Here is a 26,778-nt window from a genome sequence, read left to right on the forward strand (position 1 = left end):
AATCCCAATGAACTAAACTATAATACATACAAAATTCACAATATAGTGTTTTATATTGCTATATACAGTGGGGCCTTGACTTACGAGTTTAATTCGTTCCGTGACGGAGCTCGTAACTCAAATTACTCGTATGTCAAATCCTAAAGTGAACGAGTGAGACACGTGATGCTGGGCTGATGTTGTGGCATTCACTGTGACGTTCGCTATGCCAACTAGCTGTGGGGTATCTGAAGGAGGCTCATAACCCGAATTTTAGCTCGCAACTCAAAGCAAAAAATCGGCCGAGAGATGGCTCGTATCTCGAAAAACTCGTTAGTCAGGACACTCGTAAGTCAAGGCCCCACTGTATTAAGACCAAAGACTCTCTCCTTTCCCCTTGGAATATGAACTGACAAGTCTACATGGGAATCCTAAATTTATGAAAAGAAGTGGTCTTTTGTAGCATTCTGAGATGAGTGTGTTCTTAGAAAAAGGAATAACAGATGATAAGGTTCAAAACTTCCCCTTCAGATGATTGCTATGTGGGTTGACAATCTTCTTAGAAATTTTGTAAATTTTTGGAATGTCAGAAAAAATAATTTTTAATATATCTTTATTGATTTCAGAGAGAAAGGGAGAGGGGGAGAGAGAGAGATAGAAACATCAATGATGAGAGAATCATTGATTGGCTGCCTCCTGCATGCCTCCTACTGGGGATGGAGCCTGCAACCCAGGCATGTGCCCTTGACTGGAATTGAACCAGGACCCTTCAGTCCCCAGGCTGATGCTCTATCCACTGAGAAAAACCATCTAGAGCAGAAAAAATAATTTTTAATTCAATGAGCAAGAATTAGGCTTGTCTTCTCTTAGCTCTACTATTAGTTTTGGGGGTAGTTGTGAATTAATCTACAAAAAATGTTCAGGACACACATTAATGTCCTTTTCTCCTGTGTAAGATTAGATTTTTATAAACAATTCAGGCAAAAAGTCTATACAGTGGTCTACTTATAATTTCTTCACTATATTTTACACTCTATAAAACAGAGGAGAACTGGGCATTAAAATAACCCGGAATTACACTGCAATCAGGACTGAACATGTCACATCCCATCTTCTCGACACTTATTTTCCTTTAATGATATTCCACAGCTCTGATTATTCACTATGCACCTCCATTATTTTTCAGTGTAGCACTTTGTGCCACCTTATATATTTGTTTCTTGTCTAATTGCTTTATATGACAGTCTTATATCTTCAGAAAGACTGATTTTAATCTCCTTGAGGGCAAGAACTGTACATAATACTTCTTTTCTATCCAAATAATTACCAATAATAACAGCCCAAGATGAGAGGAGTTCAATAATATTTGTTGAATAGAGTTAAATTGATTTTCCTTTTCAAGGTTTGGAAGAGAAAACAACATACCTACCTTGGTTGTGTAACAATAAGTCACTCCCATCCCTCCTAATTCTCCATTGAAGCACGGTTTATAACCCTGGACTTGCTGCACAGCTCTAGGCAATACCTGATAATCTCTCTCTCTCTCTCTCTCACACACACACACACACACACACACACACACAATTTATCCTGCACAAAGGTTCATGGACAGGTCCCGGAAGGCACAGCCCATACTAATTACTAGGTCCAACTATCTCATTAGTCCAGGCGAGGAAAATTAGCAGGGTTTAAAACTCTATCGAAACCATAGTTTCTGAGTGCGGTTTAAAACAAGCTGTTTTTCTTCATTCCAGAATTTCCTATTTGAATGTTATTTTAATTCACACATTTCGTCCACATCCACAAAAGTGTTTTCTATCTAGCATTTGGAAGATAAAATGGATATTTCTACCTTAGTATCACATTTCTTGAATGTTATTTTAATTCACACATTTCATCCACATCCACAAAAGTGTTTCCTATCTAGCATTTGAAGATAAAATGGATATTTCTACCTTAGTATCACATTTAGATATGGCTCTGGAGTACATATAGATATGTGAAGGATATATTTCCATTTTGAATTTAGGAAAGGAGGCCCAAACATCAACATGTTTCCTATTCAAATACCAACATCCAATGCTTCATTCACATATTCCTCATTTGCATGCCCTTTCCCCCTTATCCATACAATTTCATATTCACTCAATAAGAATATACTCTAATTTTGTTTTTCTTCTGATTTCTTATTTTTAAGAAATTCTTGTTCATTCTTCCCTCGTTTCATAAAGTACATACATAAATGCAGAAGATATAAATATATCAATACATGTGTGTGCATGTATACATACACACATGCATATAACTTTTGCTATGGTCAGTCTACAATTTATAAATTTGGCTGTTTTAAAACACCGTTGGTTGATCAGTTTTCAAGACTTTGGCCTGCATTTTTACACAGAAGCAATATTATATATGACAGTTGGGCCCTTAGTAGAGTATTCTGGTTTATGAATCCAGTAGAAATACCTGGTACCTCAATAAGAAAGGGAGACTTCTGGGGGCCAAGATGAGATAGAAGTATGGGACAATTGAGTAATCTGTAGACTAGATGCTGAAGAAGGGCCTGCAGTTCAATATCTAATAGTCAATGAGGTAAAGGGGAACTCAGACTCGGCTTAAGTTGGGAAATGCAGGCAGAGGAAACAGAATGTACAAAGCAGGGAGGAGTGCAGAAGCATGATGCTCTCATGGACTTACCAGTAGTTATACTGCAAGAGCCCAAGGTAGAGAGGAGGAGGGGGTGGGAAGTGGAAAGAATCTAGACAGGTGTTTAGGGACAGATAATTGTTCTGTAATCAGCCTGTTCAGAAGCACTGTCACTCAGAGAACTGCAGGGCTCAGATGAAACCAAAGCAGAAGCCCAGTTTTATGACCCGGACCAGCAGTGGGGTGTAAGGAAAAGCTATGACTCAGGAGGCATGTAGCAGCACAGGGCTCTTCTTAGGAACAACAGGTACCAGTCATCAGCTCCGTGAATTCCACCGGCTGTACCCCACACTATTCGAGTGGGGTCCCAGTCCTGTCAGAACTGGCTCAAGAAGTGGAAGTGGTTGGCATGCAAGGCCTCTGCACCCAAGCCTAAAAGTGCTGACGCAGACCACCCTTCAGCTTGGCCTCCAGGTGAAACCACAAATTTCCAACTTAGGACGTCAAGAATGTCTCCTCCCTAAATGTCATTTGTAAAAGGAATAGGAACTGTCCTTCCCTGAGCCATGGTAGGTCACAGGAGCAAGAGCAGGAGCCTGAGATGCTCCTGGCAACTCTGAAAAAATGAAGGGAGGAAGGTAGAGCTAAAACTCAGGGGTCCCTGCACTGATGGTGAGACACCTGGATGCTCACAGCCAGTGGGGGAGGAGAGAGAACTCTCTAACTGGAATGCCACTGGTGAAAGAGGCCTCCCCATTCTCAGCATATGCTTGGAAGTACTGGCAGTGTCTGCACATGGATCAGTGTGAGAGGTTTGTGATGCTGAAGTTCAGGTGTGATGACACTAATATTTTTCTTCTTTTGGTGGATTCTTCTAAGTTTAAAAGAGAGATGTGTTTTTTTTTAAATGAGAAGAAACATCTTATACTTAAGGGAGGGGAGGCATATAGAGCATGAGGTGGCCCCAACAATGACATGCTGCTGCCTCTACAGCGACCCCTACAGTCAGAAACAGCAAGCTCCTCAAGGGTGGGGACCGGGCCTGTTTTGCTTCTATGGTTACAGGAAGCTTCTAGGACGGGACCTGACACACAGCGAGCCCTCTGCAAATATTTCTTGAATGAATAACAAGAGCCAGCATTTACCGGGTGCTTATTATTTGAGGCACATTTCTAAGGGCTTTTTTTTTTCTATTAGTGAAGTGGGCACTATTAGTTCATTGTTCTAAGTCAGGGTTCCTCAACCTCAGCACTATTCACAGTTAGGATAGGTGATTCTTTGTTGTGGGGATGCTGTCCTAAATATGGTGTGATGCTTAGCAGCATCCTTGGTCTCCAGTAGGATCCCACCCCCAATCATAACCCCCAAAAATGCCTCCATAGGTTACCAAATGTGCCCTGAGGGACAAAACTGCCCCTGGTTGAGAACCACTGCTTGGGTTTTCTAGCTGATAAATGTTAGTGCCGGATTTGAGGCCAGGTAGTCCACTCTGGAGACTGTGCTCTTAACCTCTACTCACAGCTGCTGGACGAGCAAACAACGGCTAGCGTTTAGTGGCTGCTCGCTATGAGCCAGACGCGATGCTGAGCACTTTCCGGCATCGTCTCATCTCATTGTCGCCAGAGCCGAGTATCTGAATAGCTACCTGTGAAGCCAAACACTATTAAAGAATAATTTAAAGCATTTTTCTCAACAAGTGGATTCATACTTTCCAGATACTTTTTCAAATATTTTTGAAGCACTCAGCCCTACATTTTGGTTTTCTGATTGCTAAGGCCCTGACTCTTCTGTCCCACTTTTGGTACCAGCATTGTTCCTCGCGGAACTGAAATATGGATTAAATTGTTCTCATTAAATCAGTTCCACATTTCTATACGGCATTAAGGACTCATATTGTGCCAGTCTTATTATAAATCCTAAAATCATCCTAAAGTGGAAGTACAAATCACTGTGAATAAGTTCCCTGAAGACGTGAGCCCCAAGAGCAAGATGGCCTTTGTGAAATGGCACAGGTGGCTCCTTGATTGCTGTGATGCGATAGCACCTGACAGAAGCCCAGACTCTCTGAGAACAACAGGAGCAAATCACAATCCACAGAGCTTATCTCTCTCATTTTTAAAATGTATCTAGAGACTGAAGCCTGAGGGGTTCATTTTCAAACCCTTCTACCTGTCTTTAACATTTAGATGATGCAGCATGAAAATTTCCTTTATTAAAGATAATAAAACCCACTGAGAAATACAGCACCAGAATTTGGTATCACTGTGTACCCCAAAGTACAAAGGGGATGTCTGAAATTGTCGACAGGATAGATACATCGAAAGGTCAGTGAAAGCACTTATATTGTTGATCAAATTGAAAAAATAGCAACAACTACTCACGAGGGACAATCGTGAAAAGTGTTTTATGTAAGTAGTGTCAATCTGGGTTATGTGGGTGATATACAAATTCTAAATACTGATCCTTCATTTCACAAATATATCTACATTTTGGGTAATCATTTTTGAATAAGTGTGTGTACTCTGGAGTAATCGTATACTGGGTTTCCACGTCATTTCTATCATTTTATAGTGTAAGCAAGTTATTTAACCTCTCTGGGCCTTGGTTACCTTGGCTACCACCTGTAAAAGGGGAATAATAATAGTATATAGGATCATTGTCAGGATTATTATATTACCACTTAGAACATGCTTGGCACACAATAAGTATCCAATTAATATCTATCTTTCTTTCACACACACACATACCCTCACACACACACACACTTTGATATTCAAAGAACCCACATTGATACATGTGAATAAATTGGTGTGTGTGTGAATACATGAATAAAGGTAACAGATAAATGGGCAAGCCTCAATGCCAGATAACAGGACCTGCCTACAGCTCTTCTAGCAGAACTAAAATACTCATACTTTTGTTACCTTATGAGACAGAAAAGTCCCAGGAAGAACAGAACACTTCTCTAATAGATATGGATGTGCACAGTCATCTCAGCAGGCACATCATCAGCTTTTAATAGCCATAACTGTAAATGAGTTCACCCGCTAAGTGGGAATGTGTGGAACTCTGAAATCTTCTTCTGCTGGTCTGAGCACGGCTTCAACATCTGAGGAGGAGGACCTGATGACTGCGAGATGGCACGTGATGAGGGGGTTAATGGTGTGCATCTCCCACACCTCCCCACGCACACTTCCATCTGTGCCATGTGAGTGAGGGTTTATATTACACCACTTCCTGTTCTCATTATGATCTTCGGTAAAATTTTCTCTTATTCCTGTACACCATCTGCGAAGGATTATTCTCCAGCATTGTCCTCATGACGCTCCCGCAGAATATTTATGTGCCCCTTTGGCAACCTTGGTAACCACAAACTAAAATGTTAAAGAAGATTAAGGCCCTAGAACAGGGGTGGGCAAACTTTTTGACTCAAGGGCCACAATGGGTTCTTAAACTGGACCGGAGGGCCGGAACAAAAGCATGGATGGAGTGTTTGTGTGAACTAATATAAATTCAAAGTAAACATCATTACATAAAAGGGTACGGTCTTTTTTTTTTAGTTTTATTCATTTCAAACGGGCCGGATCCTGCCCGCGGGCCGTAGTTTGCCCACGGCTGCCCTAGAATCATTAATAGAAAAGCCAGTCTATGTTTACGTTTTCATGTTCCTTACAATGATGATAGTAATGGAAAAGAAAATTGTACTAAAAGAGAACGGAGATGACCTATTATATCTGGATGACATGCAACACAAGTCATAAAAAAGGAATTGTTTACAACAAGCATCCATAAGATTTCTCTTCAAACCTATCGATTAAGAACACAAGCATTAGTACATAAAACCAGGAAAATCCTGCATATCCTAAGCATCATATCAATATTTGAATAATATTAAAACAAAATGCTGTCCAAAAAGGCCTTTCCATTCTATGCAGAAATACTAATATGAAATGTGTCCTTGCAATAATTTAACTCAAAGCTCTTTCCACTATTAGAATTTTCTTTCAAACATTTAACACATTTTACTCGGGGAAATTTTCACTTGAGGACCATCATTCCATCAGTTGCTGTCAAGGCTATGACACAAAGAAAAGGTTCTATAATGAGTCTACTGGAAAAGGCCATAATAATTCTGCTCTCCTCACCCTTGATAACACTATTTGCCTGCCATCTGGGGACACAGCTTTGGATTGCTTTTCTGGCAGCTCGGCGAGCCGCATTACTTCGCCCACGTTTTCTCAGCTCCTCCTCCCATGTATGGCACACACTTGCAAGAGAGACGCCACAGGTGAGTTTCCATTCTCAGTCTCAGAACTCGGTGTTGTCTTCTGGCCACTACTCTTTCAAACTCATCCTGGGCCACGCCCCATGTGTGCCCTGTATTCAATCCACACCAAACCACTTGCATACCACCAAGCACCAAGCTCAAACTCCCCATCTCTCTGCACGTGCTGTACCTCTCTCTACCTGGGATGCCCTTCCTTACCTCGCAAGACTGTCAACAAGCACATAATTGCTCTCTGAGTTCCAGCTCAATGAAGCACCCTGCTCCATCCAGGAGGCAGTCCTGAAGCCCCCGCTGGAGTTGGCGGAGGTGGTGATTTATTCCTCAGAGAGTCAGTCTACTGAGTGCTGCGGAGCTAACCACTGCTGAGCTCACCATGCTGCAGGGTTTACTCACATGACTGCACAGCGGTGTCCCTTGCTATACTGTGAGCTCCTTGAAAATGATACTCAGGTCTTATCTATCCCAATTTAGTCCACTTTCTGGCATAATTTAAAACTCAATAAATGTGAATGGATTAGCAATAGCCCTCATTTATTGAGAACCAACTATGCACAAAGATTTCACTTTTTAAAAATATATATTTTTTTATTGATTTCAGAGAGGAAGGGAGAGGGAGAGAGAGAGAGAAACATCAGTGATGAGAGAGAATCGTTGATCGGCTGCCTCCTACACACACTGCACTGGGGAATGAGCCTGCAACCCAGGCATATGCTCTTGACCTGAACCAAACCAGGGACCCTTCAGTTCGCAGGCCAATGCTCTATCCACTGAGCCAAACCGGCCAGGGCAAGATTTCATATTTTTATCTCACTCAACAAACCCATGAGGAAATGACAGATGACAAAAATCATATTTTTAGTCTCCATAGAAGACAACCTCCCCAGAGATGAACAGACAATTTAGAAATGAATGACTGAATGAACAAATAAAATCTTTCAACTAAACTGGAGTATTGGATGGAGCTAGTGATAAGTCACTACTCACTGTCTTTCTTTTTCCATGCCCTCCACTTCCAATCTGATTCAAGTTCTTTTTTTTTTTAAAAAAAAATCCTCACCCGAGGATATTTTTCCATTGATTTTTAGAGAGAGTGGAAGGGAGGGGAAGAAACAGAGAGAGGGAAACTTTGATGTGAGAGACACATTGATTGGTTGCCTCCTGCACGTGCCCCAAATGGAGCCGGGGATCGAGCCTGCAACTGAGGTACCTGCCCTAGACCGAAATCAAACCCTGAACCCTTCAGTCCATAGGCCAATGCTCTAATCACTGAGCCAAACCGGCTAAGGCTGGTTTAAAGTTATTGGTACCCTCCTCCTGAACTGTTGCAATAGTCTCCTGGTTTCCCTGCATCCAATCTTTGCCTCTTTAAACCATTCTACAAGATTACTTATTAAACTGCATGTAAATGCATTCCTAATAGTCCATATATTAACCATGAGGACTGTATCACTTTGTGACTTACTATGATAGTATTTTTTTAAGATTAGTATTAATATACTCTTGAATATCTGGAAAACCATCTTCCAGAGGACTGCCATGGAATTTCAGTGCCTGCCTTCGTGTTTTTGTTTATAATTGCATTTGTTTATAAGTTCATGTACTAGTATAATTGTCACAGACAAATGAGAAAAAGATGTATGTAAATAACACATACATGATGGTGTCAGGCCAAGAGATGCCCAAGTGACATCACCAAATACTACCTTAAGAAGAAAAGTCTGGCAGTATTCATAGCAAAGTGACGGGAGAATTGAGTCATCCATCAGTACATGAATTGGGCTTAAAAGAATTACTTCCCACTAGTCATTATCATACTTAGGTTGTAAACAATGATTTTGTTTTTCAGCACAACATTATCCAACATATTAAGCTAATGTTATTAATTTGTAGCTACAGTTTTGCTTGTAAATTGTAAATTTGCCTTGATTTAAAAGTAGAGCAAGTGTTATTAGCACAGGAATTTAAATTTTGTTTTTTTGTTTAGTTAAATTTAAGGAACAATATAATACAAATAATTTAGGTACCAAGAATTTTGCCCCCTTTGGAAAAGGCTTATATAATATACATGGTTGTGAACTACTGATTAAACCATTCCAGTCACTTCCAATAGTGACTTTTCCTTTTTATTTTTTAATTAAAAAAAATTTTTTTAGAGTGAGAGGAAGGGAAAGGGAGAAAAACATCAATCAGCTGCCTCTTGCAATTGGGGATCAAGCCTGCAATCCTGACCAGGGGACCAAGTTCAACCAACTGAGCCACACCGGACAGGGCTGGCCTTTCTTTTAAGTAGTTAATGTCTCTCCATTTCTTTTAACGGGCCCACAGTAGCTGCAAAATGAATATCTACTGCTGTAATGATGAAATGTACTGTCCTAAGCAAGGCTCTTTGTTTTTCTTTCTAGATGATGACATACATACTATATCCGCTCTTAACAAACCCTAAGAAAATAATGAAACATAGAGGCTCCCTGACCAATGGAAAGTTCAACTCCCCTTTTTTTATAGATCTCTAGCTTAAAACAAATTGCACTAAATCGAACAGGCAACCTCTCGGTGCAGGGGACGAAGTTCAACCAACTGAGCCACACCGGCCAGGGCTGGCCTTTCTTTTAAGTAGTTAATGTCTCTCCATACATCAAAACGGGCCCACAGTAGCTGCAAAATGAATATCTACTGCTTTAATGATGAAATGTACTGTCCTAAGCAAGGCTCTTTGTTTTTCTTTCTAGATGACATAATACATACTGTATCCGCTCTTAACAAACCCTAAGAAAGTAATGAAACATAGAGGCTCCCTTACCAACGGAAAGTTCAACCCTTTTTTTTATAGATCTCTAGCTTAAAACAAATTGCACTATGAGCAAGTCAAAGGTGCTACAGGAAATGTAGCAATTCATTTTCTCCCTTTTCTTTCCAAGGCAGGAACAGGTCAAACTCATGGGAAAGAGATATCTTATAAAATGCTGAAACTGCCTTTCTAAGGTAGTTGTTTACATGTCTGAATTTGAGAAGATAGCAGTTTTGCAAAACACTAGGAGCAGTCAGACCCCTAAGGTGGATATTTTTAATATTCTGAAGTAGTGATTTTCAGTTGGCATAATGACCTATTGAGGGAAAACCATAATAATTTTATTAAAATTCAACCGTTTAAAACAAATAGACCAGTGAACACGTGTACTGGGCAATGCCTCAGAAACCTATTAGCTGAAAGTACAATGGAGAGAAGTGAACAGAAATTGTCAGGCTTTATAGTATGACATTTCAAAATTACTACAATCTCCCTGATTGCCAGAAGTAACTGAACTTCCTTGAGCATACCCCATGGTCCTTTTCACATTACTTACTTCTAGATCATGTACCTGTCTCAACTTTCTATAAATCAGATTTTTAGCCCTAACAGGTTTGGCTCAGTGGATAGAGCATTGGCCTGCAGACTGAAAGGTCCCAGGTTCAATTCTGGTCAAGGGCATGTACCTTGGTTACGGGCACATCCCCAGTAGGAGGTGTACAGGAGGCAGCTGATCGATGTTTCTCTCTCATCGATGTTTCTATCTCTTTATCCCTCTCCCTTCCTCTCTGTAAAAAATCAATGAAATATATATATTTTTAAAATCAGATTTTAAATATTAGATATCTTCAAGAATCTAATTGATTGGTAATACTATTTACATTTTTCTTTCCAAAAAGATAACAGACTTGCTGTACTAGCCATAATGTAGCAACAGTCATCAGACTTACCCTCTACTATATAAACCTATAAAATTAGACAAAATAGAGAAAGCAACTACTTTAAGTCATTAGACAGCAGAGAGCATAGAGCTAAGATCCTTGAGAGAACCTCAGCTTTCTGCCTGGGTGCAGTTTAGTAACTGAGGCCCAGAGAAGTAGATGGAGCTCACAGACAAAGCAGCAGAAGAGCGAGAGGTGTGCAGAGGGCACAGAAGTAGAAAAGCATGAGGTGTGCAGAGGGCACAGAGGTAGAAGAGCGAGAGGTGTGCAGAGGGCACAGAGGTAGAAGAGTGAGAGGTGTGCAGAGGGCACAGAGGTAGAAGAGCAAGAGGTGTGCAGAGGGCACAGAGGTAGAAGAGTGAGAGATGTGCAGAGGAATAGCTCCAGGACTCCACATAGGGAATCCCAAGAACGCTGTGAATGTCCAAGTTTGGCCAGTTAATGAGCTGTGTAGTCAGTGAGTGAGACTCCATACATTGGCAGAGAGCAGCTCCTAGAGATTCTGCAGGTCACACAGTGCTGGGAGCCACTGGGTTATGAGCATCTAAAGTGGAGAGACCTCTCTGAACCCAAGAGCATTCAAGCCCAGAAAACCTATGCCTTAGGAGTGAAACCACTCTAGTTCTAGAGTAATGGCAATCTTAACAAGTCCTAAGGGCAAGCCTTCACAGAATAATGTCAACCCTCCAATAAAGTGACTGTCTATCAAAAAATAAATAAAAATAAACACACCTCAGCATTTTTTGAAGACAACAAAATCCATTAGAATGCAAAGGGCCTATAATAGCCAGATTCTAAAAAGGAAGGAATGGAGGGAGAGAAGGAAGGGAGATGGGAGGAAAGAAGTTGGAAGACTTACACTACCTGATGTCAAGATTTACTATAAGACTTATGGGACAATGTGGAATCAGAAAAGTTCAGAGTCTAGAAACAAAGGCATATTTATACATTCAATAGATGTTGACAAAAGTACCAAGGCAATTCAATGAGGAAAAGATCATGTTTTCAATAAATCATGCTGAAAAAAATTGAATGTCCATATTAAAATATATAATTTTAATGTCATCTCCTACAATAAAAATAAATTCAATATGCATCATAGACCTCAATGTGAAAACTATAAAAAGTAAAATCTATAAAACTTCTAGAAGAAAGCACAGAAGAATATCTTTGAGAAGGTAGAATAAGCAATGATTTATTAAACAGAGCACAGAAAGCATCAGCCAAAAAATAATACAAGATAAATTGGATTACATCAAAATTAAATACTTCTGTTCACCAAAACACTTCATTTAAAAAAAAAAATAGGCAAGTCTATGGGTTGCATAGTGTCCCCCCAAAATTCATGTCCACAAGAACTTCAAAATGTGACCTTATTTGGAATTAGCTAAAATTAAATCACACTGGATTAGGATAGATTAGGGTGGGCTCCAAATCCAATGGTTAATATCCTTATAAGAAGACCATGTGAACATACGAAGACACAAAAACACAGACGCACACAAAGGGGAAAAGGCCATACGAAGACAAAGGCAGATTTTGGAAAGTTGCAGTTACAAGCCAAGGAACCCCAAGGATTGCCATGATCTACCAGCAGTTGGGAGGAGAGCCTTGCCAATACCAGGATTTGGGACTTCTGGCCCTCAGAACTGTGAGAGAAGAAATGTCTCAGAGAATAAACGTTTTAGGCCCCAAAGTATGTGGCAATTTGTTACAGCAACCTTAGGAAACTAAAAGTTCCACTTATCAAAAGACTTCATTAATAAAATAAACTACAGATGAGAGACATTGTATGTCTGTGTGTGTGTGCATCTGATCAAGAATTTATAATAAGAATATGTAAAGGACTCCAAAAACCTCAATTTTTTAAAATCAATAAAATGTAAGTAAACAAACTGAACAGAAACTTCACAAAAAAAGATATATGAATGGCAAATAAGCATATGAAAAGATACTTAGTATTATTCATCCTCATGGAAATGCAAATTAAAGCCAGAGGAGATATTACTATCTACTCACTAGAGGCCCAGTGCATGACATTTTTGCACTGGGGGGTGGGGTGGAATGGGGGGCATCCCTCAGCCCAGCCTGAGCCCTCTCACAGTCCAGGACCCCTCAAGGGATGTCCGCCTGCCAGCTTAGGACTGCTCCCCATGCACTGACCACCAGAAGGCAGCTCCTGCGTTGAGAGTCTGCCCCCTGGTGGTCAGTATACATCATAGCGACCGGTCGTTCTGCTGTTTGGTTGATTTGCAGATTAGCCTTTTATTATATAGGATTAGGCTAGCTAAAAATCAATAACACCCAGACAACACCAAAGGTAAGAGGAAGCATGGAGCAGCTGAAACACTCAGACATTGCTGGTGGACACACAAATGATAAAAATGCTTAGGAAACAGTTTAATAGTGTCTTGTTAAGTTAAAAGTACACCTACTCTCTGAGCCAGCAATCCCCCTCCTACTTATTTACTATGAAAAATAGAAGCATATGTACAAAAATGACCTGTACAGAAATTTCCATAGCAGCTTTAATTATAGTAGCCAAAAATGGAAAACAACCCAAAGAATGGAAAAATAAGGTATGATACATTTATTTATACAATAAAGTATTACTCAGAAATAAAAAGGGGAAAATTTCAAATGTACAAACATGGATGAATTTTAAAACCATTATGCTGAACAAAGGAATCTAGACACAAGAAACTACATGTTGTCCCATTTATACGAAGCACTTAAAACAAGCCAAACCCAGTTATGGTTACAAAAATCAGAGTTTCCTCAAAGATGGGGGTGGCCAGGGGAAATAGCAGAGATCACCTGGAAAGAGGCACAATGAAGCTTGGAACTGTTTTTATATGAGAAATGCTGGAGTAGCTGGGGTGATGAGATTTGAGATACATAGGTATATGTATTTATCAAACTCATCATATTATACTTAGTATCTGTGTAGTGCACTATATACAAATTAGAACCTAAAAAATATTTTTGAAGATGAGCACAAATATGTCTCAATTTTAAAATTCAGTTCAAAATTGTAAATACATCATTAGTTTAGTAGCAAGTATTCACTTCATTTAATAGGAAGTATTCAAATTTCAATTTGCCTCTATTTCCAGGGGAAGTTTTTAAGCCAAAATGCACTTTTTCTTTGGCTGCCTTGGTTAGTCTCTACATCAAGGGTTTAATCCTGAAAGCTTTTAAAATTCAAGACTTTAGATTAGAAAATGACTTAAGCTCCATGCTAGGGCAGTACTTATCCTTGATGTATAAAATGTTAACATAGCATAAGTGGACTTGGGACATTTCCTCAAAGAGCACTAATAACCATATGGACTAATGATTGGGGTGGATCCCTTAAAGTCACCGACTTGGCCATATACATGGTTTAAGGCCATTTAAGAGACAACTTATAGGCCAAATGCCTGTAAATTGCTCTCATAGCATCTGTGGTTCAGTATATATTCAGAGATTATTGACCCCCAAAGACCACAACAGTTTCTTTGGAACCATCATAGTTAACGATGCATTTATCTTAAGGAAAAGTTCCAGTATTGCCAGGCAGCCTACGGTGTTGGCATCTACGTGGTGGACATTCTGTTTTTATGAAGATTCTCAATACCAGAGATGGGAATGGCTTCTTTAGTGCCACTGTGGTCTAATCATATCAACCTCTGTAAGAGAGTTCTCAGTTTATGGCTCACTGAGCAATATTGATCAGCACAACTCCTCTAGAACCATTATCATCTGTCATGTCAATATTGTTCCGGCTGCAATCTCTTGCATTTTAAGTTGCTACAACAGTTGAGTAGCCCAGTTTCCAGGTGAAAAAAATCCAATTTTTCTTCCACACTCTCTCCTTTCAGACAATATGCCAAAGCATTATGACATCGCATTGTAAGCAATGGAACCCATTTAAGATGATCAATGCAAAATAAATCCTGTAACATATTTTTTCTAGTTTTCTTCAGGCCAATAATGTTTAAGTTGTCCAAGTGATCTTTCATTTTCCATTTGACCCCTGTAGGTATGATACATACAAATGTCACTTAGGGGTTTTCAGTTATACCACTTTCCAGAATTAAAAACAATCCCGCTATCTGTCATGGCATTTTGACACTTCACAAACAATAATGTTCTGAAGCCAGTGTCAGCCACAGGCTTTTTGAAGGCAGATTTTTAATCTTAGAATATCTTGTGGGAGAAGAAGAAAAAGAAGCTGATTATCACCAGGCAAAGTGCTCCCCCATATGTACAATGCCGATGTTGGAACTCAGGCCATTATATAACATCCTATGCTTCTAATAGCTCCAAAGATGACAAGCCAGGAGAGAAAGAGAACAACAGTCATGGGTTAGAGCAGGGGTCCTCAAACTATGGCCCGCGGGCCACATGCAAATACAAATATTGTATTTGTTCCCATTTTGTTTTTTTTACTTCAAAATAAGATATGTGCAGTGTGCATAGAAATTTGTTCATAGTTTTTTTTAAACTATAGTCCCGCCCTCCAAAGGTCTGAGGGACAGTGAACTGGCCCCCTGTTTAGAAAGTTTGAGGACCCCTGGGTTAGGGACTCAGCTATATAGTCACCACTGTCGCCATTATTACCATTGGCAGGGCAGTAACTCACCCCAGGCCAAGATTGCTGGCATAGTAAGAATGCAAACAGGGTAAAGAATGGACAATGTGAATCTTCATTCTTATGAAGTCAGTGTATTAGATTATTATCTTAAGAAGTCAGTGTATTAGATTATTGTCTTATTTACATCTGTATTTTACTACTATGAACCCTATCTTCCAAACTAAGGTGCATATTCCTTGAATACTGTGATCATATATCCTATTGCTATTTACTGTTTAACTCCACTGAGACTAATACAGTAGATTTAACACAGTGGACTTACTTCTATTTTCCTATGTGTAACAGGGATAGTATTTTATAAATTAATTATGTGCCTTTTGAAATGCATTCCCCTTAGCTAGCCTAAGTACCTTCTGCCTGGGAGGAAGATAGTGGCTCAGTACAGGAGAAATGCAAAGAAAAAGCCTAAGTAATATTCAATGTCTTTAATTCAAAAATAAGATTTTGCAGAAGGACTATAGATTCCCAAGCCTGCTCCTATCTCCACAGAAGATTCTATACATTTCTCAAGTTGTCAACAGCCAAGCTTGCTGAATGTGGCTCATAGAGTTTCCTAGTGGTATACTAAATATTCCCCACCAATGACAGCAAGGGAGCAGAGGGGAGAAGATTTCTATTAATTAAAAAAACTAAAATTAATAAACACACTTTACAAGACTACAAAGGCTGGTGAAGAAAATTTGAAAAAGAGCAAAGAGGATTTTCCTCTTTGGGGACTTTGGCCTGGAGAGAGGGAGTTGCAACAAATAAGGAAGTGCATCAAAGAGAGCAGAGGGCTCTTGCCCATTGCACTTTGAACTCGGGAAAGTAATGGCTTTGGAGGCTGCACTGTATCAGCTTGGGTCATAGCTACATCAAAGTAAACTCAGAAGTGCAGTGGGGCAGGGAGGAGGGATGCCCTGACATTTGTTTTTCCCAAGGTCTGGTTAGGGACCCTGCCAGAGAGCATACCAGAGAAGCAGTGAGGTGGCCTTACAGAGAGCAATGCAGAGGGGAAGGCCACCCAGGCTAGAATCAAGGGAAAGTTAGAGCCAGACCTCAGGAGACTCCATAGTAGCAGCAGGACTAAGATTAGGCAGTCACCCGATGCCAGTGGGCTCTGACCGAGCTAACATAGAGCCAGTTTGCAAATGACAGCAACAAAGACTGGAGCCACAATTGCCAATAGAACAAGTAGCTACAGGTGGGCACAGGAGAGCAGCCCAGAGAGTAGCAGAGATGCACATAGAAAATGCACGCAAATAGAAAATGTGCGCGCGCACACACACACACACACACACACACACACACACACACACACACTTTACAGAGAGAGGAACCAAAGGATACTTCTCCTTTAGGTATAAAGTTGCCAAAGCTATATACCCTTCTCCTCATTTTAGAAAAAAGCTGAAGGGACAGACTATCTGAGAAACTGGGCTTTTTTTTAAATCAACAGACTGATTACTCCTTCTCACCAAAAAAAAAGTGCATGCTTTAAGCAGCGGTCACTAGACAGAAATAATTTAATAAGAATCCATTTCAACAACTCTTTAAGGCAGGGGTCACAACCTCCCACTGGCCCATCCGTCTCCAGTAAACTTGAGTTTGAATAGCTTTAAGTGAAGCCTGCACCTTTCATTTAGCCATTGATCTCACTCCTTCTTATCATCTCATACCTGGTTCAGTGAATTCACTTACATTACTTGCCTGACCCATGTAAGCAATGCCTTGTGTGACGGTTTGCTTTAAATTTTTCAAGAAGATTTAGATCTGTTTCTCAGCTGAATTTACATGTTAGAAAAAAAGGAACTCAAAAATTAAGAGGTTTTTAAAATTAAACGGATATAAGATTTCTTGGACAAGACACAAAATGCACAAATCACTTAAAAATTATAAATTGAACTTTATATTTAAAATTAAATATTTCTGTTCAACAAAGGTCTCCATTTAATAAATGAATAAATAATTTGAAATGACAGGGACTTGCAGCAAAGCTTTGGCAATACCATTAAGTGCAGCCTACTCCCACAGGAACTCTCTAGACTTTTGGCAACATGACAATAATGTGAACATCCATGAAGAGAAGAACCAGAGAGATCAGTAAGGATAAAGTGCAATTTAGGAGGAAAGTGGTGAATCCAGATGAAGGGACTAAGATGAAACAGACAAATATGATTCGGCTCTTGGGGTTATCAGGATATGGTAGTCTAATTATCTTACATATAGTATAATTAAAATATCTACATTGTATTACATATTATATAATTATAAATAAAATTAGGCTAGAATAGTATTCTTATTGCATTCATCAAGTACTTTCTCAACACTTCTTTTTTTTATTCAAAGAATCAACAAGAGATTCCTAAACACTATTGTTTATAGTAGAAATACCTGGACCCACCTGGTTCGCACAATGCTATCCTGGAAACAGTAAACGATATCCAATTGGGTCAGTCTTCCAAACTCATCCACTACCACCCACCACAATAAATCGAGAGGAGTGAGGAATTCACAGTCATAAATAAATATTAATGGTGCACTTCAGGAAGAATTTAGTAAGAGATTTGGTAAAGGCATTTCTTTATGTTTTCTTTCAGAATAAAAGTGAAACATGAACTAAAACTTCAGACAAGACCAAATTTGGATTCTTTGCCTTTGACTGCATGTCAATAACAAGATTTGTACATATAAAAACCACATAAGCAACCACTGCTAGTACCTGGTAATACTAAACAGAATAATATAGATGAAGTCAAGTATTATCTTTTTTCAATCTTTTTTAGTAGCCTGCTTATGGCTTTGCTGTCATTTTCAGTTTTTTGCCAGTAATTTCTTTATTTACAGCTATAGCTATAGACAGACACAAACTATAGCTTCGAAGATGGGAGTGCTTTCAAAATCAAAATGCAAAAAAAAAAAAAAGCATAATGGGTCTATCTGGAGGAGGAAATAGTGGCTGACTAACATTTATTATAAACCCCATTCCTCCTACAGAGGGATGATGCGCCATGCGCAAAATGGCCTATTTCAGTTCCAAATGTTGGCAGCAATCTGCACCCGCGAGGCCCTGTTCCAGAGCCAGCAGTACCCGGTCTTTTCATGCATCACAGGCTGACAGCTGAATCTGTTTTGTGGCATCTGAGGCCGTATCTCGTTCTTCCTCAATACCTACAATGCCACAAGGACAGGTTTTGTCCTTGAAAAACATTTATCTTTCGTTTGTAAATAGGTTCCATTTTACTTTCCCAAATTAAAAGCAAGCCTCTCTGCAGCAAGAACTTGGAACATTTATGTCGTATTTCCCATTGTCTTCCCGCTTATTTTATAGATTTAACAATGAGTCCTCTCCATTTAATTCATTAAAATATAAATGTATTCACTGTCTATCAATATCAACAGAGCACTGGATTTACCTTTTTTTTGTTTTAATGGGGTGGCTTTTCCCTGAAATTCTATATCTCATTTTAATGATTTGGAAATTCTCTTCTGTGGAATCATATCTCAGCATATACTGTTGAAATTTTTTTTAACAAGTTATATTTTCCTTGCCTACTTCTTCTATTAAGATAGTGTGGAAAGGAAATGAATTCTCCAATATCTGCCAGTAGCACACACTTGTTACCCGCCTATACAAGAACTACAGAAAGTTTAAAATGAGGTAGTTCTGCATTTGCACCTCTGCTCTGTGTTTTTCCCACGAGAGAAAAGCTTTGTTACACACACATGACAACAGCATAAACATTCCCCCTAGTTTCTTCAAGAGGATAGTGTTTGCTTAAAACCCTGCGTTGTCTGATGCCTGTGTAATTAACATCAGTCCCAGAAAGTTTGGGCCTTTCCCTAACTGGCCTTTTCCCACTTTGCCCTGGCTTTATTAATTTGCTGACCAAAAAATAATCATCCACTAAATAGGTAGGTTCTCCCCACTCGACAGTTTCCTGCCTGGTCAATGGTGCACAGAGGGAACATTCATTTTTTTCCCCATTAGTCTCTGAAACATATTCTAATTTGGAACTCTGTTATCAAAAAACAATTTAAATTATACTATTTTCACTGGAAATGCAACCCAATTATTAAAAATTGCAGCCACCTCAGCAAAGGGATGAAAATGTACTATGAGATGCTTTGTTGTAGAGAAGCATCTATGATAAGGATAATGAAAAAATGTTGTAGCAATTTTTTTAGTAATTGACCTCTGCATCAGGGTCTTAGTCTTTTCAAGGTTAATGGAAATAAATACACACCCATTCTTGGTTCTTTTCTTTCCCTTTACAGGTCTCATCTCTTGTAAAATCCCACACTGTAACTTCATATTCCAACTCAAGTTCTTATATCCAGTTCATTTCAACTTCATATAATTCTTGATTTTAACCCATGATAGTCTTATAGAAAACATAACTTAAACAACATCCTATCCTATCTCTTCACGATTATTTTTTAACGTGGAAATTAGTGACAAATTTCAGAAAGAATTTGGTAAGGAATATGGTAAAGGCAACCCAGATTTGATTTAGAAATACTAAGTCTAATTATTTCTGACCCTTGAATTTTAAGTTAAAGGAATTTGGTAAAGTCATTTCTATGAGTTTTCTTGCAGAATAATAATAAGACATTAAGGGAACTAAAAGCCTAGACAAGCCCAAGTTTGGATTCTTTGGAGTTAAATTTGGATTCAACAATCCCTCTTTTACACATTTTAAAGCATTTATCCCTTTTATTTGGGGTATGATGTTTCTTCCCCTATAGTGAAAAATCCCTGTTTTCAATTGAAAGGCAAAAACACAAAGCTTAGAGTCACAGTGCTTTTCTAAGATGCTTGAATTCAATTATCTATTAGGTATGCTATATAAGTTCACTCTGAACATCAGGGGATAGAAAATGTAAACAAAAGCAATAACCCTAATAATTACATTTCAACAAAACTTTTGAAAACCAGTCTCAGGAAAAAACATGAATGATATCTACACTAATAAAAGAGAAACATGGTAATTGGCGTACGACCGCTACCCTTCCCATTGGCTAATCAGCATATCCTTATGCAAATTAACTGTCAGCCAAGATGGTGGCCGGCAGCCAGGCAGCTGGAAGCAAACATGAGGCAAACAGCCATCATCCCCTCATCCAGGCTGGCCAGGCACCCCAGTGGGGACCCCCACCCTGAAGGGTGTGTGACCAGCTGCAAACAGCCATCATCCCCTCATCCAGGCTGGCCAGGCACCCCAGTGGGGACCCCCACCCTGAAGGGTGTGTGACCAGCTGCAAACAGCCATCATCCCCTCATCCAGGCTGGCCAGGCACCCCAGTGGGGACCCCCACCCTGAAGGGTGTGTGACCAGCTGCAAACAGCCATCATCCCCTCATCCAGGCTGGCCAGGCACCCCAGTGGGGACCCCCACCCTGAAGGGTGTGTGACCAGCTGCAAACAGCCATCATCCCCTCATCCAGGCTGGCCAGGCACCCCAGTGGGGACCCCCACCCTGAAGGGTGTGTGACCAGCTGCAAACAGCCATCATCCCCTCATCCAGGCTGGCCAGGCACCCCAGTGGGGACCCCCACCCTGAAGGGTGTGTGACCAGCTGCAAACAGCCATCATCCCCTCATCCAGGCTGGCCAGGCACCCCAGTGGGGACCCCCACCCTGAAGGGTGTGTGACCAGCTGCAAACAGCCATCATCCCCTCATCCAGGCTGGCCAGGCACCCCAGTGGGGACCCCCACCCTGAAGGGTGTGTGACCAGCTGCAAACAGCCATCATCCCCTCATCCAGGCTGGCCAGGCACCCCAGTGGGGACCCCCACCCTGAAGGGTGTGTGACCAGCTGCAAACAGCCATCATCCCCTCATCCAGGCTGGCCAGGCACCCCAGTGGGGACCCCCACCCTGATCCAGGACACCCTTCAGGGCAAACCAGCCGGCCCCCAGGCCTCTATCCTATATAGTAAAAGGGTAATATGCCTCCCAGCACCGGGATCAGCATGACAGGGGGCAGTGCCCAAACCCCCTGATCGCCCTGCAGCTCTGTGTGTGACAGGGGGCGGGGCCACAACCCTCCTATCCGCCCTGCTCTGTGTGTGACAGGGGGCGGTGCCCCAACCCCCCAATCGGCCCTACCCTGAGCGTGACTGAGGGTGGCATTGCAACCTCCCGATCCGCCCTGCTCTGTGCATGACGGGGCGGCGCCCCAACTCCCCAATCGGCCCTGCTCTGAGCCTGACCAGGGGCTGCACTTAGGGATTGGGCCTGCCCTCTGCCACCCAGGAGCAGGCCTAAGCCAGCAGGTCGTTATCTCCCGAGGGGTCCCAGACTGCGAGAGGGCACAGGCCGGGCTGGGGGACCCCCCTCCCCCCGCCCCCCGAGTGCACAAATTTTTGTGCACCGGGCCTCTAGTCCTATATAATAAAAGGCTAATATGCAAATCAACCAAATGGCGGAATGACCAGTAGTTATCATGCGCACTGACCACCAGGGGGCAGACACTCAATACAGGAGCTGCCTTCCCGGTGGTCAGTGCACTCCCACAGTGGGAGCACTGCTCAGCCAGAAGCCTTGAGCCAGGCTCATGGCTGGCGAGCGCAGCAGCGGTGGTGGGAGCCTCTCCTGCCTCCATGGCAGTGCTAAAGATGTCCAACTGATGGCTTAGGCCCGCTTCCCGGGGAGCGGGCCTAAGCCATCAGTTGGACACCCCCCGAAGGCTCCTGGACTGCAAGAGGGTGCAGGCTGGGCTGAGGGACCCCCCACCCAGTGCATGATTTCTTGCACCAGGCCTCTAGTCATAATATAAGCTTCCTCTCTGGAGTACTCATACACTTTAAATTAATCTATGTTTATAGCATACAATTCACCCTTAAACAACATAGGTTTGAACTATGGAGGTCCACTTACACACTGATTTTTTTTCAATAAATATACAGCCATGACGTTTTCATATTCAAGTTTGGGACTTTTCAGATGTGGAGGCCTGATTGACTATACGCATTGTTCTACGCCATTTTTATATTAGGGACTTGAGCATTCAAAGACTTTGGTAGCCCCAGGTGTCTTGGAACCAATCCCCTGCAAATACCAAGGGATGAGGGTCCACAGAGAGTGATGAGGGAGTCAAAAGTTATATGCAGATTTTTTTTACTATGGGGGGGGGGCACTTCCAACATTGTTTAAGGATCAAATGTAATTATCAATTTGTTGAAATATAGTAAGAATACACCAAAGTGTATCAGTAAAAAACATGTCCTCCTCCAAAAATGGTGAGAGGCTCTCGGGAAACATCCAGGTTCAACATTCAGTTCCTAGGAGCCCTGCATCTCACTGGTAGAAAAAAGCAACCATGTTTATAAGCCTTTTTATTTTCCTTTTAACAATCTGTCAGTCTCCAGGAAAAACTCTGCTCAGTTACAAGTACATGTCAACACACACATCTCGTAGTAAGGATGTTCAGCTACCAATTACTCCTGGAAATTTGAATAAATTCTAAAAATATGTTCCACTCTGAAATACTTATCTGTTTGGCACTCTATCTGGGACACTTAATGGTCCATCAGTACAGTGTGTTAGACTGCAAGAACACAGTCAGACATAGTGCTTGCCTACGGGATTTGCCACTTAAACAGACAAGCAAAATAGATTAAACACTAAAACAGCAGTGTATGGAAGAAATAAAGTGGATCACTACCATTAAGAATGAGTATTTTTAAAAGTGATACACAATGCATAGCACAGCAGTACTAGGGCATTCCAAGATGCTTCGAAAAAAACTGTTTTGAAAAGAATATTAAGATAGATGAAAAAGAAGATGCTCTGACAACAAAGGTTATGATAAAAAGAAAAATTTAATTAAATGAGAAGACAATAATTTACTTTCAGTTGGAACTAGAGTGAACTTAGAAATTGTTCAGTCTCATTCCCATCCCCAACCCACTGAAACATTTTCCCTAAAACAAGATCATTTTATCTCTCTTTGAACATTATTAGAAACATGTCTATTGGATGGATGGATGGATGGATGGATGGATGGATGGATGGATGGACAAACTCAGTATGGATATTCCTTAAAGCAAACCACTTAAGCCCTAGCCAGTTTGGCTCAAAGGGTAGAGCATCGGCCTGCAGACTGAAGGGTTCCAGGTTCCATTCCAGTCAAGGACACATACTTCAATTGGCAACTCTCACATCAATGTTTCTCTGTCTCCTTCCCCCCTCCCTTCCATTCTTTCTAAAAATCAATGGAAAGATATCCTTGAGTGAGGATTAACAAAAAATAAATAAAGCAGTGTTTCCAAAAAAATAAAGTAAGCCACTTAATTTTGAAAAACTTTATTTGTTGAAAATGTTTTTCTTACATTGATTTTGCCTCTTCTTAACTTTCTGTATAGATCCTAGTTTTGCTGTCCAGTAAAAGTAGGAGAGCCACAAAGGTGAATCACATAAGTAATTTTAAGTTTCTACCAGCCACATTAAAAAAGTAAAAGAAGCAGGTGATTTTAATTTTAATAATATATCTATCAGACTAAGTATATCCAAAATATTATTTCAACATATAATCAACATAAAAATATAGATTATTTTACATTTTTATACTGTCTTTGGAGCTCCATATGTATTTTTTATTCTTTCATTGCATCTCCATTTGTACTAGGCACATTTCAAGTATTTGGTAGCCACACATTGCTAGTAGCTATTGGACAGCTGAGTTTTAGACAATAGCTGGACATTAGAATTTCAAGAAAAAATTTCAAAATATAGATTCCTAGGACTCACCCCAAGAAATTCTGCTTTAGTTAGTTTAGAAGGGCTAGGGAGTGTTTTTAAGAAGGCAGTTTTTAAAAAGGCAGTTAATAAACCACTGACCGAAAAAAGAATTTTTTTTAATAAACAATAAACCACTGACGGCCAGGCTGACATTTGGGAATCACTGCTCTAGAACAACACAAAATAAATCTAAGTTCCCCTGCACGTGATTGTCCTCCCAATATTAAAAAATAATAATGGTCACATCTCTGATGTCTTTTATTCTCCAGGCTAAAAATTCCAAGCTCTAACAACCTTCCCTCATCTGACATGGTTTTGAAAACTTTTCACTTCCCCGGTCTCTGTCCTCTGGATCCACTCCTGTTTGTTTCATTTATTTACATTGTGGAGAAGTGCCATAGCATAAATAATCCAAATTAATCCTTGTTTGCCCTTGGAATGTTTCTCAGTACTTTCATATGAATATGAGTATCAAATTCACAAAACTTTAAACTCTCACTGTGGACAAGCATTCCAGATGTCCAGGTTCTACATGCTGCTGTTCCCTCGGGGGCCCACTTCATCTCAGGAGGAGAAGAGCCCTCTTAGAATAACTCAGAGCACTGAGTTAAACAGAACTACCTTTCCCCCGTGCCTCTCAATCCTCCTACTTCTTCTCATGACTAGAGAAAAAAGGAAGTGTTTTGATGTAAAGAAGAGCTCTTCTGCCTTTGTTAAAGTTATATAAATATAAAACATAATAATTTCACCAAACCAAAGTCAGATTTGCCACGAATAAATGGACTCAATTCAGTGCCACAAATATCCACTCACTGATGGCTTACTAAAGCATTCCATGTGTGCCACCATGATAGGCCAGGAGTCACAGGAATCATCAAGGCAGAGTCCCAGGCCTCAGAGTCCCGATCTAGTCAGCAAGACAAGTATATTCACGTGACAAATATTTATGAAGTTCTACTACTGCTAGACACTTGTGTTACATATCAGTGAAGAAAACATTCCAAAAAACCCTTGCCCTTAGGGAGCTTACTTTCTAGCAGGGGAGACAGATAATAAACAATTCAAATAATAAATAAGTGAATTTATATGCTAAATATGAATTTAGCAATAAGCATGTTAGATGATAAATATCATAGAAACTAACAGATAAGAAAAAGGGGTATCAAAAATACTTGTGGGGTGGAAGACAAGTTGAAATTTACTCAGTGGTCAGAGTAGCCTTTAAGAAAAAAATTGATATACGAGTAAACATTTAAAGGAAGGAAGGAGGAAAATGCAGATATCTGGAGGAGGAGCGTTCCAGGAAGAGCAAACAGTGCAAAAGCCTTGAGGCAAGAAAGGGCCTTGTCTATTTGAGGAACAGCAAAGACACCAGTGGAGTTAAAGCAAAGTGAGCAAGAGAGAGAGGACAGATTAGACCAGAAAAAAATACTGTGTTGACAGTGAGAGCATTCACACAGGCATAAAAAGAAGTTTTATTTTGCTGTAACTGATTTGACTCAGTGGATAGAGCGTCAGCCTGCGGACTGAAAGGTCCCGGGTTCGATTCCAGTCAAGGGCATGTACCTTGGTTGCAGGCACATCCCCAGTGTGGGATGTGCAGGAGGCAGCTGATCGATGTTTCTCTCTCATCGATGTTTCTAACTCTGTCCCTCTCCCTTCCTCTCTGTAAAAAATCAATAAAATATATTTAACCAAAAAAAAGTTTTATTTTGAGTGAAATAGGCAATCACTGAATGTTTGGGACAAGGCAGTAACTCAATATGTATTACATATATATGTATGTATATATATATATATAAAATAGAGAGTTAGAAACATCGATGAGAGAGAAACATTGATCAGCTGCCTCTTGCACACCTCCTACCGGGGATGTGCCCTCAACCAAGGTACATGCCCTTGACCGGAATCAAACCTGGGACCTTTCAGTCCACAGTCCGACGCTCTATCCACTGAGCCAAACCCGTCAGGGCTGATTTTAAAAGGGTTCTGGCAACTATGTTAGAAAATGACTCAGACTCCATGGTCCGGCCAGCATGGCTCAGTGGTTGAGCTTTGACCTATGAACCAAGAGGTCATGGTTAGATTCCTGGTCAGGGCATGTGCCCAGGTTGTGGGCTCAATTTCCAGTAGGGGACATGCAGGAGGCAGCCAACCAATGATTCTCTCTCATCATTGATGTTTCCATCTCTCTCTCCCTCTCCCTTCCTCTCTGAAATCAATAAAAAATATTTTTAAAAATATATATTCCACTATGTGGAAGCAAGAATATAAGCAGGAAGACCACACAGGAGGCTAGGGCAGTAATCCAGATGAAGGATGGTGATGGCTTGGACCAGAGAAGTAGCAGCAAGAAAAAGAAAAGCCGTCAGAGTTTTTATATAAAAACTAGAGGCCCAGTTAATGTAATTCATGCACTCAGGGGTGGGGGAGTCCCTCAACCTGGCCTGCGCCCTCTCGCAGTCTGAGAGCCCTTGGGGGATGTCCCACTGGCAGTCAGACATCCTTAGTGCTGCCGCCAACTCTCCTGCCACTGCAGCTGCGCTTGCCAGCCTTGAGCCCAGCTTCTGGCTGAGCAGCCCTCCCCCTGTGGGAGCACACTGACCACCAGGGGACAGCTCCTGCATTTAGGGTCTGCCCCCTGGTGGTCAGTGTGCATCATAATGACCAGTCGTTCTGCCGTTCAATCAATTTGCATATTAGCCTTTTATTACATAGGATTACCAATGATACAGTGAGGTGGTTGTTTTAATAGAGGATGCTAAGAGAG

General features: G+C 40.8%; 1 protein-coding gene and 1 long non-coding RNA gene across 5 annotated transcripts in view; both read right to left on the minus strand.

Moving 5' to 3' along the window:
• The window catches only part of NELL2 (neural EGFL like 2), a 369,972-nt gene that overhangs the window by 297,216 nt on the left and 45,978 nt on the right, over nucleotides 1-26,778 (minus strand). The gene's annotated exons all lie outside the window — the stretch shown is intronic.
• On the minus strand, nucleotides 9,449-25,461 carry LOC106723974. Its single transcript, XR_001359726.1, has 3 exons — nucleotides 25,450-25,461; nucleotides 13,077-13,079; nucleotides 9,449-9,513 (listed from the first exon to the last, which is right to left on the minus strand). It is a non-coding gene; the product is annotated as an uncharacterized LOC106723974 (long non-coding RNA).

Source organism: Myotis brandtii, unplaced genomic scaffold (assembly GCF_000412655.1).
Source record: "Myotis brandtii unplaced genomic scaffold, ASM41265v1 scaffold686, whole genome shotgun sequence".
In the NCBI taxonomy this organism is placed as follows: Eukaryota; Metazoa; Chordata; class Mammalia; order Chiroptera; family Vespertilionidae; genus Myotis; species Myotis brandtii.